The 14,258-nt window shown below is 48.2% G+C and overlaps 1 non-coding gene across 1 annotated transcript; it reads right to left on the bottom strand.

The window, feature by feature from the left end:
- Nucleotides 1-1,521: 1,521 nt before the first annotated feature.
- Nucleotides 1,522-1,625, bottom strand: LOC142253808 (U6 spliceosomal RNA). The gene has a single exon (XR_012726841.1). It is a non-coding gene; the product is annotated as a U6 spliceosomal RNA (small nuclear RNA).
- Nucleotides 1,626-14,258: the final 12,633 nt, after the last annotated feature.

Genomic DNA, 14,258 nt, shown 5'->3' with positions numbered 1-14,258 from the left:
AAAGTAGCAAAGACCCCGCCAAGACCTGAGTAGAAACAGCAGGCACTCAGGGGAGAAAGTATCTGGAGAACGAGAGGTCAAGCTCCAGGGACAGTGAAATGCTGTGGGAGTGGAAATCCAGGGCTCCTAGTACTTTGCACGCACGGGGTGCAGATCCGAGAACAGACCGGGACTTCAAGCCGTTTATTAACTCTGCCAGGTGGGTGGGTTTCCAGGACTCATCTGCCACCATTAACATCCGAGGCATAAGCAGCAAAGGGAGGACCGGGACATATTCCCTTAAATAGTCCAAACTGCCTGCGGCAGGACCCAGACACCAGGAGGACCTCCAAGTGCTCCACGCCAGGGAGGACCCACACACACACACAAGTGCATCGGTGGGCGAGTGGCACCAGGTCAGCTGGCACAGGGACACAGGACTCGGGCGCACCTGGGATCCAGCACGTCCCCAGATTCCGAACCCAGCTGTAAGTAAAGCGACCAAACTGCACTCCCCTGTCTGGACTGAGGTATTTCACTGCACCTCCACATTAACCCCTACCTACCCCTGGGGAAAAGCCCTGCTCACGTAGGGCTTCACCATCCACGCTGCCCCATCCATCACCCCCAGGTAAGATCGGCAGATGACATCCCTGGCCGCGCACCGCGTGTGGCGTAGTCGGACTATTTTTATTATTTTTCCCATTTTATTTAAAAACTGATCGACGTGCCCCTGGATCTGGGACCCCTCGAGCCACGGATTGCCCGGATCCGAGCAGCTCGGCTGCCCCGGGGTGTGACAATACACATATTTGGTATTGCTGAGTTCAGAAATGCCTGGGCTATAAAAATATAAAAGCAATTAATCTGATTAGTACAAGGTGTAGCGAGAAAAAATATTCCAGATGACAAAATTATGGTTTTCGGTCATCGCAACATGGCACTAAAATGCAATAACAGGCGATCAAATCATCATATACAAATATGGTATAATTAAAAACATCAGCTCAAAACGCAAAAAAAAAAGCCGTCACTGAGCCCCAGATCCCGAACAATGAGAATGCTACAGGTCTCCGAACATGGCGACAAGGCGCTATTCTTTTTTTGGACAAACTTCTGCTTTTTCTTCACCCTTTAGATAAAAGTAAAAGTATACATGTTTTGTATCTACGAACTCGCACCGGCCTGAGGCATCATAATGCCGGGTAACTTTTACCAAATTGTAAACGTGGTGACAGAAAAAAAGCAAAAAAACCCCTACATTGTGGAATTTCATTTTTAAATTACAATTTCTCCACTTTTGGATTTTTTTTTCCCCATTTTCCAGTACATTATATGTAAAAAATGAGTGATGTCATTCAAAAGTACAACACACGGCCCTCACGTGGAAAAATCAATACGTTAGGGCTTTTGGAAGAAGAGGACGAAAAACGAAAAGGAAATAAAGCAAAATGGCCATGGCTTGAAGGGGTTAACAAGGCCAGAAATGTTCTTACATCAAAAATTGACGAAAACAAAATACATTTGGGTTAATAAATGCGTCAAAATATGGAACGCTTCTCGAATTTGCGTGTCATCCTTGCGCAGGGGCCATGCTGATATTCTTTGTATCGTACCAAGTTTAGTAAATGTGCTGCCAAAAGCAAAGTATATGTGCTGCCAAACCAAGCTCAAACTGATATTGGACCTGACCGCTATATATAGGCCTAAAAAATGGGATATTTTAACTTATGGACATCATTTTATTTATTTTTTTAATTTATTTATTTTTTTACAGTAAATTCTGAAAGATTTTAGGTAATATCCTATTAATGAAGAAATCAAACTGTAAAAAGCTAATTAGGGAAAAAATAAGAGTTATGGTGCAATAATTCAATATGCAAATTAGATCCACACTGCAGAGCATGCTGGGAGGAAGTGAGGGGGCAGCTTTTGCCTGTGATAGATTTTGTAGTATAAGAGGGAAACTAAGAGGGACATTACTACTGTGTTGGGGGATGGAAGGGGACATTACATTTGTATAGGGGCACAGAGAGGTAATTTTTACTTTGTAGGAGCACAAAGGACAAACAATACCAATTAATGTGGCTGAAAAAAGGGCCATTATTATTGTGTGGGTAAACATTCGGGGACATTACAACAGTATTGGGGACTAAAGGGGGCACATAGGGTGTAGTATAATTGTACAGCCCTAAGAGAAGAACTATTATTGTGTAGGGCACACACAGGGCATTTTTACTGTGTAGGAACACAAAGGCGAAACAATTCCAAGTTGACTGTGTTCAAAAAGGGACATTGCTATTGTGTAGGAACACGAAAAGGGGCACGAGTACATTTTGGGGGACATAGAAGGTATACAACTGCATATAAGTGACGTTCCTGACATTACCATTCATCAGAATTGCCGGGTTTCGCTGTGCGCGGCAAGAGGCGGGAGCGGCTGCTTCTCAAATTCTATGGAGTCTCGTTCTGAGCCTCATTCTGAGCCTTATTCTGAGCCTCCATAGTCTTTTATTGTGGAGAAACGTCCTGGGAAGCACTGGACTATGTCAGACTTTGGTGGGAACTTTGCATTTTAATAAATTGGTGAACAAAGGACTGTGTCTTGTTTTTATTTCTCTATGTTTATGTTTTCAGGCTTCCATTTGTGGAATATGGCAGATTCCTTGGACTACGGTGGTCCTGCTGTTTTTTTTTTTCTTTAGTAAAGTATTGAATGATGGAAAGTGTTTATTTTAATAAAGTATTTTTTACGTGTGTATTTTTTTTTATTACTGGGTTCGTAATGGCGATGTCTGATAGATACTTTTCCGTTACTAATCCCTGGGCTTGATGCCAGCTAACACTACACAGGTGCCATTAACCCTAACTACCATTACCCTGATTGCCACCACGCCAGGGAAGAACCATGCAAAGCGCTAGAATTGGCGCATCTAATGTGATGCGCCTCTTCTGGGGTGGTTGAGTGCTGCTATTTTTCGTCTGGGAAGGCCCATGGTTATTGGCCTGTACCGCACCAGGGTAATCAGGAAGAGCTGAGGCAAAGAGCCAGAACTGGTGCATCTAATGTGATGTGCCACTTCTGGGGTGGCTGCGGGCTGTTACTTTTAGTCTAAGAAGGAGCCAATAATCATGGGCCTTTCCAGCCTCATAATAACAGCCTCCAGCTGTCTGCTTTGCCCTTGCTGGTTATCAAAAATAAGGGGCACCCCACGCTGTTTTTTTCCCCCATTTATTTATTTAATCATAAAAAGTTGTCCAATAAGCTCCACAGGTTACAATTTTATTATTATACTAGCTGTACTACCCGGCTTCGCCCGTGTTAATAACTGCTGTTAACAAAATAGAATGCATTAACAAAAATGTATTCTGCAAACACAAACAACAAAACAAATAGATAGAAATGTAATTATTAAAAGGCAAAAACTAAGCTAATAGAAGCATTTCAGAACATATATTTCAACACCACAGATATTCCACACAGATTTAACTAAATTAGCTAAGTAATGTGCTCCGTCTGTCTCTTTCCAGATCTGTCTCTTTCCCCGTCTGTCTCTTTCCCGTCTGTCTCTGTCTGTCTCTTTCCTCGTCTGTCTCTTTCCAGGTCTGTCTCTTTCCAGGTCTGTCTCTTTCCAGGTCTGTCTCTTTCCATGTCTGCCTCTTTCCAGATCTGCCTCTTTCCTCGCTGCCTGTCTCTGTCTCTTTCTTTGTCTGTCTCTATCTCTCTGCTTCTTTCCCCATCTGTCTCTTTCCAGGTCTGTCTCTTTCCCAGGTCTGTCTCTTACCCCGTCTGTCTCCCCGTCTCTTTGTCTGTGTCTTTTCCTGTCTGTCTCTTTCCCTGTCTGCCTGTCTTTGTCTGTCTCTATTTCTCTGTCTCTTTCCCCATCTGTCTCTATCAAGGTCTGTGTCTTTCTCCATCTATCTTTGTCTGTCTCTCTGGCTGTCTTCTCCTTCCCTGTCTTCCTGTCTCTGTACCTGTCTGCATATCTGCCTGTCTCTTTCCAGGTCTGTCTCTTTCCAGGTCTGTCTCTCCTTTTCCCCGTCTGTCTCTGTCTGTCTCTTTCACCGTTTGTCTCTGTCTGTCTCTTTCCCTGTCTGTCTCTATCTCTCTGTCTCTTTCCCTGTCTGTATCTGTCTGATTCTCTCTCTGTCTGTCTCTCTCTATCCATCTCCCCACTGACATCTTATTATCTCACATATACGCTTCTTATACTATGGATGTCTTTTGTTCCTGTAGCAACCACTCAAAGCTGCTACTAATAACCTGAAGTTCCAGGCTCCATTTACTTTAATGAAGGCATGTTTTTCAGAGAGTAACTGTAAAGCGCGGGGTTAGATTTTCCTGTCAAAACATAGTCTACGACGTTCCCTGGGTCACATGAGGTGTCTGTGCAAAATTTTGTGATTGTAAATGCGACGGTGCGGATACACTTTTCGTTTCACTTTTTCCCCATTATGTAGTTAAGGGCAAAATTGATTGGTAAATTGGAACGCGCGGGGTTAAAATTTCGCCTCACAACATAGCCTATGACACTCTCGGGGTCCAGACGTGTGAGTGTTCAAAATTTTATGACTGTATCTGCAACGGTGCAGATGCCAATCCCGGACATACACACTCACATACATACACACATTCAGCTTTATATATTAGATGTCTGGAGGTTGTGCAATTATATGTTTATTTGTCCGTGTATTGTCTTTTCTATATCTATTATCTATCTCTATAGCAATTGCTGTCCAAAAACACCAGAAAAACGTATCGGAAACGGGTTTTTTTTCTGCTGCGTTTTTCCTGCCAAGAAATGCAGAAATGGTGCAGAAATGACTGCACCAAATACTAATGTGTGCACATACCCCAGGGTTCCCATGACTAGTGTTTGTTGAGTTTTTGACACTGCAGAATTTCTGCACCAATTCAGTACCTTAGTTTATTTGCGCTTTTGCCTTGCATTTTTGTTACATGTGTTTTGATGCAGTTTTGACGTGTTTTTGTCTTAATAATAAAGTTTGTTGAAATAAAGACAGCAGAGAAAACAGAATTTTGTCAAAAGCAAAGAATTCAACATCTAAAAATACACAAAAAACACATGTACAAATATAAAATAAAAATATAAAAGATAAAGCTAGATAGATGATAGAAATATTTTAGACAAAATAGATTGCTATCCTACAGATATATAATGTCACAACCCCCCTACATATTATACATTTGCACCATTTAGAGCCTTTCACGTGGCACTAAACAATGTTTTTAGTCTTGTTTAACCTAATAAATAAATAAATAATTTTAAAATATTACGTGGGATTCCCCCTATTTTTGATAATCAGTCAAGGTAAAGCAGAAAGCAGGGGGCTGATATTATCAGGCTGCGAAGGCCCATGGTTATTTGGCCCTTCCCAACCTAAAATAGCAGCCCGCAGCCACTCCAGAATTTCTGCACCACATTAGATGCGCCAATTCTGGAGCTTTGCTTGACTCTTCTCGATTGCCGTGGTGCGGTGGCTATCAGGGTAATATATTTTTGGGGTTGATGTCAGCTTTGTAATGTCAGCTGTCATCAAGTCTAGGAGTTATTAATGAAGAGGCGTCAATCAATCACCCCCATTATTAACCCGATAAGTAAAAAGAAAAAACACACACAAATAGTTTATTTGAAAAACCCCACTCTCCAACTCTTTCCCTGGTTCACCAATATATTTAAAATAAAAACCCAGGCAGGTCTGACGTAGTCCAGGGAATCTGACATAGTCCAGGGAATCCGATGTAGTGCACAACCTTGTACAAAAACGTGTTTTCCTGCAAAAAGATGCAGAAGTGGAGCTGCACAAAATACTTTACGTGTGCACATAGCCTAAATTGTAATAAAACACATATCTACCCTCGGTTTTATCAGTAAAAAGTCAGCTCAGGGCCCAAAAAATAAGCCTTCCCATAGTCCCAGATCCCTAAAAAATAAAAAATAAATAAAAATAAAAACATTACGGTCCTGGAAAATATCGCGAAAAGTTAAATTTATTTATTTTTTACATATTTCTGAAGTTATTTTGACCATTTAAATAAAAAAAAAAAATATACATGTTTGGTATCTAAGAATGAGCAAAGTCTGATTTACCATATGGTGAACATGGAAAGTAAAAAAACCCAAAACAATGCGGACTTGCACTTTGTTAGCAATTTCACCGAACTTGGAATTTTTTTTTACCATTTTCCACTACTTTATAAAATAAAAAAAAATGTAAAATCAATGATGTCAGTCACGGGCAGCACGGTGGCTCAGTGGTTAGCACTGCAGTCTTGCAGCACTGGGGTCCTGGGTTGAAAACCCACCAAGGACACTATCTGCGAGGAGTTTGTATGTTCTCCCTGTGTTTGCGTGGGTTTCCTCTGGGCACTCCGGTTTCCCCCCCTACTCCAAAGACATACAGATAGGGACTCTAGATTGTGAGCCCCAATGGGGACAGTGTTTCTGATGTATGTAAAGTGCTGTGGAATTAATAGCGCTATATAAATGAATAAATTTATAAATTATTAGTATTAAGGTCAAGTTTTCCCTCAAAAAGCAAGCCCAAACATAGCTATATTGCCGAAAAAATAAAAAAACGTTATGGCTTTTGGAATAAGTAGGAGAGGAAAAGCGAAAAAACGTAAGGGGTTAACAAGGCCAGAAATGTTGGGAGATGAGGGGAACAAAAACTTGGGGTTGAGAAATGCGTGTGTGGCGCCCTAGGACCTGGTCGCCACAGCAGCATTGCCCTCCCAAAGGGTTAATGCTGAGCCTGGAGGTAATTGGGAGATCCATTGGCCAGCAGGTTTAACACCCAACACAGTTCTCCCTCCGGCCAGCAGGGGGAGCTCTGAACCTGGAATTCCAGGGAGCCTTCCTCTACCTGACCAGAGGGAGGAAGTGCAGCCAGTCTGTAGGGAGTAGTGGAAGTGAACAGACGCAGAGTGAGCTGTCCTGTGAATCTGGGGCCTAGAGCTGGAGCAGCTTGGCCCAGAGAAGCAGGAATAGCTGAGAGGCAGCAGAGAGACTCAGACATCGGAGTCTGTGGTTGCCAGGGTATAAAATCCGCCCCTGGTAGCCGAGTCCGAAGGGCAGGAGAGCTGCAAGCCCCTGGCCCAGAAACATCCAAGGTACAGCTGCAGCATCAGGGCCCGGTGTGGACTCCAGCGGAGAAGCACCAGAGAGAGGGTCTGCGCAGCCACCTACAGAAAGAAGGGACGTGCCATCGGTCCCAGCAGCAAAGAGGGCCATTGCTGGATTCAGAGAAGCAGGGTCCTATCATCACAAAGCAAAGTACAGGAGTAGGCCTCATACTCAGCTGGCCAGAAAGATCATCCCAAGTACTTCCAGGCCGACCGGATCCCCATCACCACCTGTAACGGTCTCCCAGGACTGGACTGTTCCCAGAGTAAAAGAGGAGAAGGTAAAGAGACTGTTGTTTGTGCCTGGTTCTTTCCTCGCCTGTCGGCCCTGCACCGTGTTAGCCACACAACACCATAGACTTTCACGGGCACCAACTGTATCCCGGGGCATCGCTCCACCTGTGGGGAGCAGTAACATCATAGCTGCCATAACATCACCCCGGAGTTCTCCCATAGCAGCGGCGGCTTAATAGCCGCATACCACAGGTGGCGTCACGAACATTAACTTCAACTCATCAGCCACATATTCAACTGACACCCACCAGGGCCACGGAGCCGGGCCCAGCCACCACTGACTACCACCGGACTAGTCCGGCCCGGCACCGGGTGTCCCCTAGCCCTGGGGTGGGCGAGTCAACTTTTGGCGTCACGAACAGGATTTCGTGCCCGGTTCCACCGGGTACTGTGCGCCTGAATAATTGCGCTTTAAAGACTGTATTACTGCGTGTTTCACTGTTTGAAAACTGCCGCCGCCATTATCCTCACTGAGCGCAGGAAGAAGGGGGGCGTGCCTGACAAAGAGCGCGAAGGGAGCGCGCCATCAGAGCAGAGCGCTGTTAACCCCGCGCGACCCGGAAGGAAATTTGAAAAGTGAACGGAGCCTGGTAAGGTTCACTAAGGGGGAGGAAGATGTCCGACGCAGAGGGAGGGCAGGTGGCTGCCATAGCCCGAGACGCCGCAGCGCCCGCCGAAGCGATCCCTGTCGCCGTCGCCCCATCCCCCGCTGTAGCGCCGGTAATGCCGATCACCATGCCGTACATACCGGGCGCAGAATGGCTGCCGCAGTACTCCGGGGAGTCCCATACCTTGAGCGACTTCAGAGAAAGCCTGCACAGCTTATTCCGGGTGTATCCGCTGACTGAGAGCCAGAAGGTGGGCATATTAATGGGACAGCTAGCCGGCGCAGCCCAGCGTGAAGTGAAGTCCTGGCCTGATACAGATAAAGGGACAGTAACCCAGATACTGGCCAAGCTAAAGAGTACTTTTGACACCCGCACCGCAGCAGAGATAAAGATGAGATTCTTTGGGTGCAAGCAGCGGCCCACAGACAGCATAAGGGACTATGCCTTAAACCTGCAGGAGGCCCTGAAAGCGGTTAAACAAGTGGACCCAGAGAGTGTACGTGAAGAACACAAACTCCTAACTGAGCAGTTCATAGAGGGGCTCCTGTCAGATGCCCACAGGACCCAGCTGCGTATCATGGTCCTGCAGAACCCTGCTCTGGACTTTGCAAAGTTTAAGGACCAGGCCATCCGGGTACTGAGAGAATCTACACCGAATGACCCAGTGCCCCTCCGGCCTCTTGCTATCACGTACCCCGGGGTGGTGCCTGCAACACGAGCCACTGCAGGGGCTGAGGCGCAGTCCCTGGATAAGGATCCCACTGCAGAGCTCAGACAGCAGTTCCAGGAGCTGACCAAGACTGTAGCTGCCCTTGCCAAGATCGTGCAGTCCCTACAAGTGACCCCATCGCCTGCAAAAATCGAGTTGGCCTCCAGCCCAGATGACGTCCCATGGATGCGACAGAGGAGGGTTCCGCCGACCCGAGGCAGAGACACAGACCGGTATGATTCAACGGGACAACCGATCTGCCGCCGCTGCAGCCAGGCGGGCCACATTGCACGATACTGTCCTTTAAATGGGCCGAGCCTGGGGCCAGGAGCCGACCCCCAGGTGTAAGGAAGCCCGGCTCAACCCCCAGCCGCAGCAAGTATGTGGGAGGACGACCGGTCCTTCCTATTGTGCTGGATGGGATCCCTTTGAATGCCCTCCTGGATACTGGGTCCCAGGTAACGACCATCCCCTATAAACTGTACAAAAGATATTGGGCTGATTCAGACATTGACCATGGCCCAGATGATGATTTAACAATTGTGGCCAGTAATGGTCAGCCCTTACCACAAATTGGGTATAAAGAAGTAACCATTAAAGTGGGGCGGGTAGAATTGCCATGTCAGGGGATGATAATTGTAGATATTGATCGCAAAGAATCTGACCCGCTGGTAACCATTGGTACAAATGTGATAGAAAATTGTATTGCCGAAGTGATAATTTTGTTGCAGCAGGCGTCTGAAACTGCCAGCTCCGGGCAGCAGCGTGCCCTACAGAGGGAGATCAGAGCCCTGATGAGGAGGCAGCAGGTGGAGCTGGCCGGAGGAGAAATTGGCAGTGTGAGGGTAAGTGACCCCCTACCCATTGCAATACCCCCAAGAAGTGAAATGTTGATATGGTGTCGGGCAGCAATAGGCCTCAAGGGTCAGGATTACCATGCCTTGGTAGAACCGGTGTATTCAGACAGTAGGCCTGGAGTCCTGATAGCCAGAGGGGTAGCAGACGTCCGCAAGGGGAGAGTGCCCATCCGTGTCCTGAATTGTGGGGAGGAGGAAGCCAAATTGCCCCGGTACGCCACTGTAGCAAAACTGTACACTGTCAGCAACAACACCATCAAAGCAGTGGAACCCTTGATCCCGTCCGACCAGGCGGAAGACAAGGGCTCCAAGGGGCAGCTGGAAGACTGGTGCCAAAACTTACATGTGGGCACCGACTCCACCCCCTCACACCAAAAGAATGGGGTTTACCGGGTGGTACAGGAGTACGAGCGGGTCTTCAGCAAACACCCCCTAGATTTTGGGCAGGTGAAAGGGGTTAAACATCAAATCCCCACGGGTGATCATCCTCCCGTTAAAGAGAGATACCGCCCTGTACCCCCCGCACAGTATCAGCGTGCCAAAGAAATGTTACGGGAAATGAAGGAGGCTGGGGTTATCAGAGATAGTTGTAGCCCCTGGGCAGCTCCACTAGTGCTCGTAAAGAAAAAGGATGGTACAATGAGAATGTGTGTAGATTACAGGCAAATTAACCGCATTACACATAAAGATGCTTATCCACTGCCCAGAATAGAGGAGTCACTAACAGCCTTAAAGTCAGCTAACTATTTCTCCACCTTGGATCTCACCAGTGGGTATTGGCAGGTTCCCGTGGCAGAGGCGGACAAGGAGAAGACTGCATTCACGACGCCGATGGGCCTCTGCGAGTTCAACTGCATGCCATTCGGGCTCTGCAACGCCCCAGGGACATTCCAACGGTTGATGGAGTGCTGCTTGGGCCACCACAACTTCGAAACCGTGCTGTTGTACCTGGATGACGTCATAGTCTACTCCAAGACTTATGAAGACCACCTGAAGCACTTAGCAGAAGTGTTCGAGTCTTTGTCAAAATATGGCCTGAAGATCAAGCCGTCCAAATGTCACCTCTTGAAGCCAAAGGTACAGTACCTGGGTCATGTGGTCAGCGCAGAAGGTGTGGCACCTGATCCGGAGAAAGTCACCGTAATCAAGGACTGGCCAAGACCCACCACGGTAAAGGAGGTGCGGCAGTTCCTTGGGCTGGTGGGCTACTACCGAAGGTTCATTGATGGTTTCACCAAGATAGCAGCGCCCCTTCAAGATCTCCTGGTGGGCCAGCCAAAGCAGGCTAAGAAGCAGAGCCCTCCATTTGAATGGAGCAGCCAACTAGAAACCTCCTTTGTCCAGCTGAAAGGGGCTCTCACGGGAGAAGAAATTCTGGCCTACCCTGACTACAGCCAGCCGTTTGTACTGTATACAGACGCCAGCAACGTGGGCCTGGGAGCCGTTTTGTCCCAGGTGCAGGGAGGCAGGGAGAAGGTGATAGCGTACGCCAGTAGGAAGCTTCGGCCCACAGAAAGGAATCCAGAAAATTACAGTTCCTTCAAGCTGGAGTTCCTCGCTATTGTTTGGGCAGTGACTGAACGCTTCAAACACTATCTGGCGTCGGCCAAGTTCACCATCTTCACGGACAACAATCCGTTGACACACCTGGCAACAGCCAAGTTAGGGGCGTTGGAACAGCGATGGATGGCCCGGCTGTCTAACTTTGACTTTACCATCAAGTACCGGGCTGGCAAGAAGAATAACAATGCTGATGCGCTGTCCAGAATGCCTCACTTACCCGAATCTGGAGAAGACCTGGATGAACTCGAAGAGATAGAGTTACCGGCTTTCCATCATCAGGGCGTTTCCCAGTGTGAGCATGCTGTGGGAGTGAAGCGCTCGAGCCAACACGAGGTCCCGGTTAACCCATTACTCCACCATAATTGGGAAGAGACACAGAACGGTGACCCGGCGGTGCGATTGGTCAAAGAAAAGCTAGCACAAGCTGAGACTCATCTTGGTCCAGATGCTCCAGAAGAAGCCCAGCAGTTGTGGAAAGAGAGGGGACGACTGTTCACCTACCAAGGCAAGCTCTGCAAGAGACACGTCAACTGGCGAACAAATGAACTTGTCTGGCAGATCGTGGTTCCGCAGAGGGATGCTCCAATGGTCCTAGCAGCTTATCATGATAACGCAGGCCACTTTGGGTGGAAGAAGTTGGAGGCCCTACTCCGTGATCGGTTCTATTGGGTGCACATGAGAAAGGTGATCGAGAAGTGGTGCCGAGACTGTGGCCCGTGTAACCTGAGGCGGAAGGATGATGCCAGCCAAAGGTCTCCCCTACAGCCAATTGTTACGAAGCAGCCCCTGGAGTTGGTGGCCCTGGACCACGTGAAGTTAACACCAAGCCGGTCAGGCTATGTGTACGCCCTCACAATTGTGGACCATTACTCTCGTTTCCTGGTAGTAGTGCCTGTGAAGGACCAGACAGCCAGAACAGCAGCTAAAGCGTTCCAGGCATCCTTTTGCCGGCCTCACGGTTATCCGGAAAGGGTACTGACCGATCAAGGCCCTGCGTTCGAGGCGGAGGTGTTCCAAGAGTTTTGTAACATGTACGGTTGTAAGAAAATCAGAACAACACCGTACCACCCCCAAACCAATGGACTGTGCGAGAAAATGAACCATGTGGTTATTGATATGCTGAAGACTCTACCTCTGGAAGAAAGGAACCAATGGCCAGAGAAGCTGCCAGATCTGGTCGACCTGTACAACCATATCCCAGTAAATTCGACCAACTGCAGCCCCGCTTACCTGATGCGAGCCAGACCTGGCAGGTTGCCTGTAGACTTTGAGATGGGGACTGTGTCGCCTGAGGCGGTTCAAGAAATAGAGGATTGGGATACAGAACGGCAGCAGCAGTACCGTAAGGTCCAGGAATGCGTAGAGAGGAGCCTGTCTCAAGCCAGAACAAGACAAGAGCAGCAGTACAATCAAACGGCCCCAGCAACTCCCTTAGCACCTGGAGAACAAGTCCTCAAGAAGAAGCGGAGGACGCATAAATTGGATGATCAGTGGGAGAACGAGCCCTACACCATTATCCCCTCCAACTTTGACAACAGTAAGGTGTGCCTCATAAGCAAGGACGAAGGCAAGTCTTGTCAAGCAATATCCAGAGACCGCCTGAAGACGTGCCCTGAGCGGTGCAAAGTTCAAAGGGAAGTGGAGGAAGTTCGAGAAGAAGGGGAAGAGATGATACAAACGATCCTCGGCAAATTCCCCAAGACTTGGACCCGCATAAATGGTGCCGTAGTGGTACCGGTCCTGACGTTCCCACAGTTGGTCGAGCCAGAAACAGAACAGGTTCCGGATCCACCCAAAGAACCGTCCGCCCCGACACGCGGTGACACGCCAGCAGTGGAACAGGAGGATCAACCCCCTGTCAGTGGTGAACCTGTCATACCCTTGGCGACTCCTAGACCACATAGGCAATCATCATGCATACCTATTGGGGTTAGGCCTACCGGTAGTGCTGAGATAGGAGACACACTAAGTAGTCAGGGACAAACACCAGAGCTACGCAGGTCTCAACGCAGCACTCGGGGACAACCCCCTCTAAGGTATAGGGAATCAACTATATAAAGAAAGAGTATTTATTAGAATGTAAATAGTTATGTGAAAAGTCTGTAATGTCGTGTACAAAATGTTTTTTTTTGTGATTGCGAAAATGGACAATTGGGCCACTGGACTATGGGTGGCCAACACCTAAATTGTTTATAGTTAGCACCAGTGTGCTCAACACCCCTGAAGAAAAACCCGTCCGGCGTGCATAGAGTGGGGTCATCAATGCTCTGACGCACGCCCAGAGCCTACGTTGGGGGTTTGATCGCGGCGGGTCCCCCATGGAGCAGTGTAATGGACACCCGGCAGGGAGCCACACTGGACTCTTATAGTACTGTCTGAAGTTGTAACGTTAAAAATAATGTGCCTCCCATATTGGGATGAAATGTATGACATGTTATGTTTTGTTTCCACAGTCCGGGAGTACTGAATTTAACTAAGGGGGAGTGTGGCGCCCTAGGACCTGGTCGCCACAGCAGCATTGCCCTCCCAAAGGGTTAATGCTGAGCCTGGAGGTAATTGGGAGATCCATTGGCCAGCAGGTTTAACACCCAACACAGTTCTCCCTCCGGCCAGCAGGGGGAGCTCTGAACCTGGAATTCCAGGGAGCCTTCCTCTACCTGACCAGAGGGAGGAAGTGCAGCCAGTCTGTAGGGAGTAGTGGAAGTGAACAGACGCAGAGTGAGCTGTCCTGTGAATCTGGGGCCTAGAGCTGGAGCAGCTTGGCCCAGAGAAGCAGGAATAGCTGAGAGGCAGCAGAGAGACTCAGACATCGGAGTCTGTGGTTGCCAGGGTATAAAATCCGCCCCTGGTAGCCGAGTCCGAAGGGCAGGAGAGCTGCAAGCCCCTGGCCCAGAAACATCCAAGGTACAGCTGCAGCATCAGGGCCCGGTGTGGACTCCAGCGGAGAAGCACCAGAGAGAGGGTCTGCGCAGCCACCTACAGAAAGAAGGGACGTGCCATCGGTCCCAGCAGCAAAGAGGGCCATTGCTGGATTCAGAGAAGCAGGGTCCTATCATCACAAAGCAAAGTACAGGAGTAGGCCTCATACTCAGCTGGCCAGA

Source organism: Anomaloglossus baeobatrachus, chromosome 9 (genome assembly GCF_048569485.1).
Source record: "Anomaloglossus baeobatrachus isolate aAnoBae1 chromosome 9, aAnoBae1.hap1, whole genome shotgun sequence".
In the NCBI taxonomy this organism is placed as follows: Eukaryota; Metazoa; Chordata; class Amphibia; order Anura; family Aromobatidae; genus Anomaloglossus; species Anomaloglossus baeobatrachus.
The sequence above is the reverse complement of the archived record's forward strand: the minus strand, read 5'-3'. Positions and strand labels throughout refer to the sequence as shown.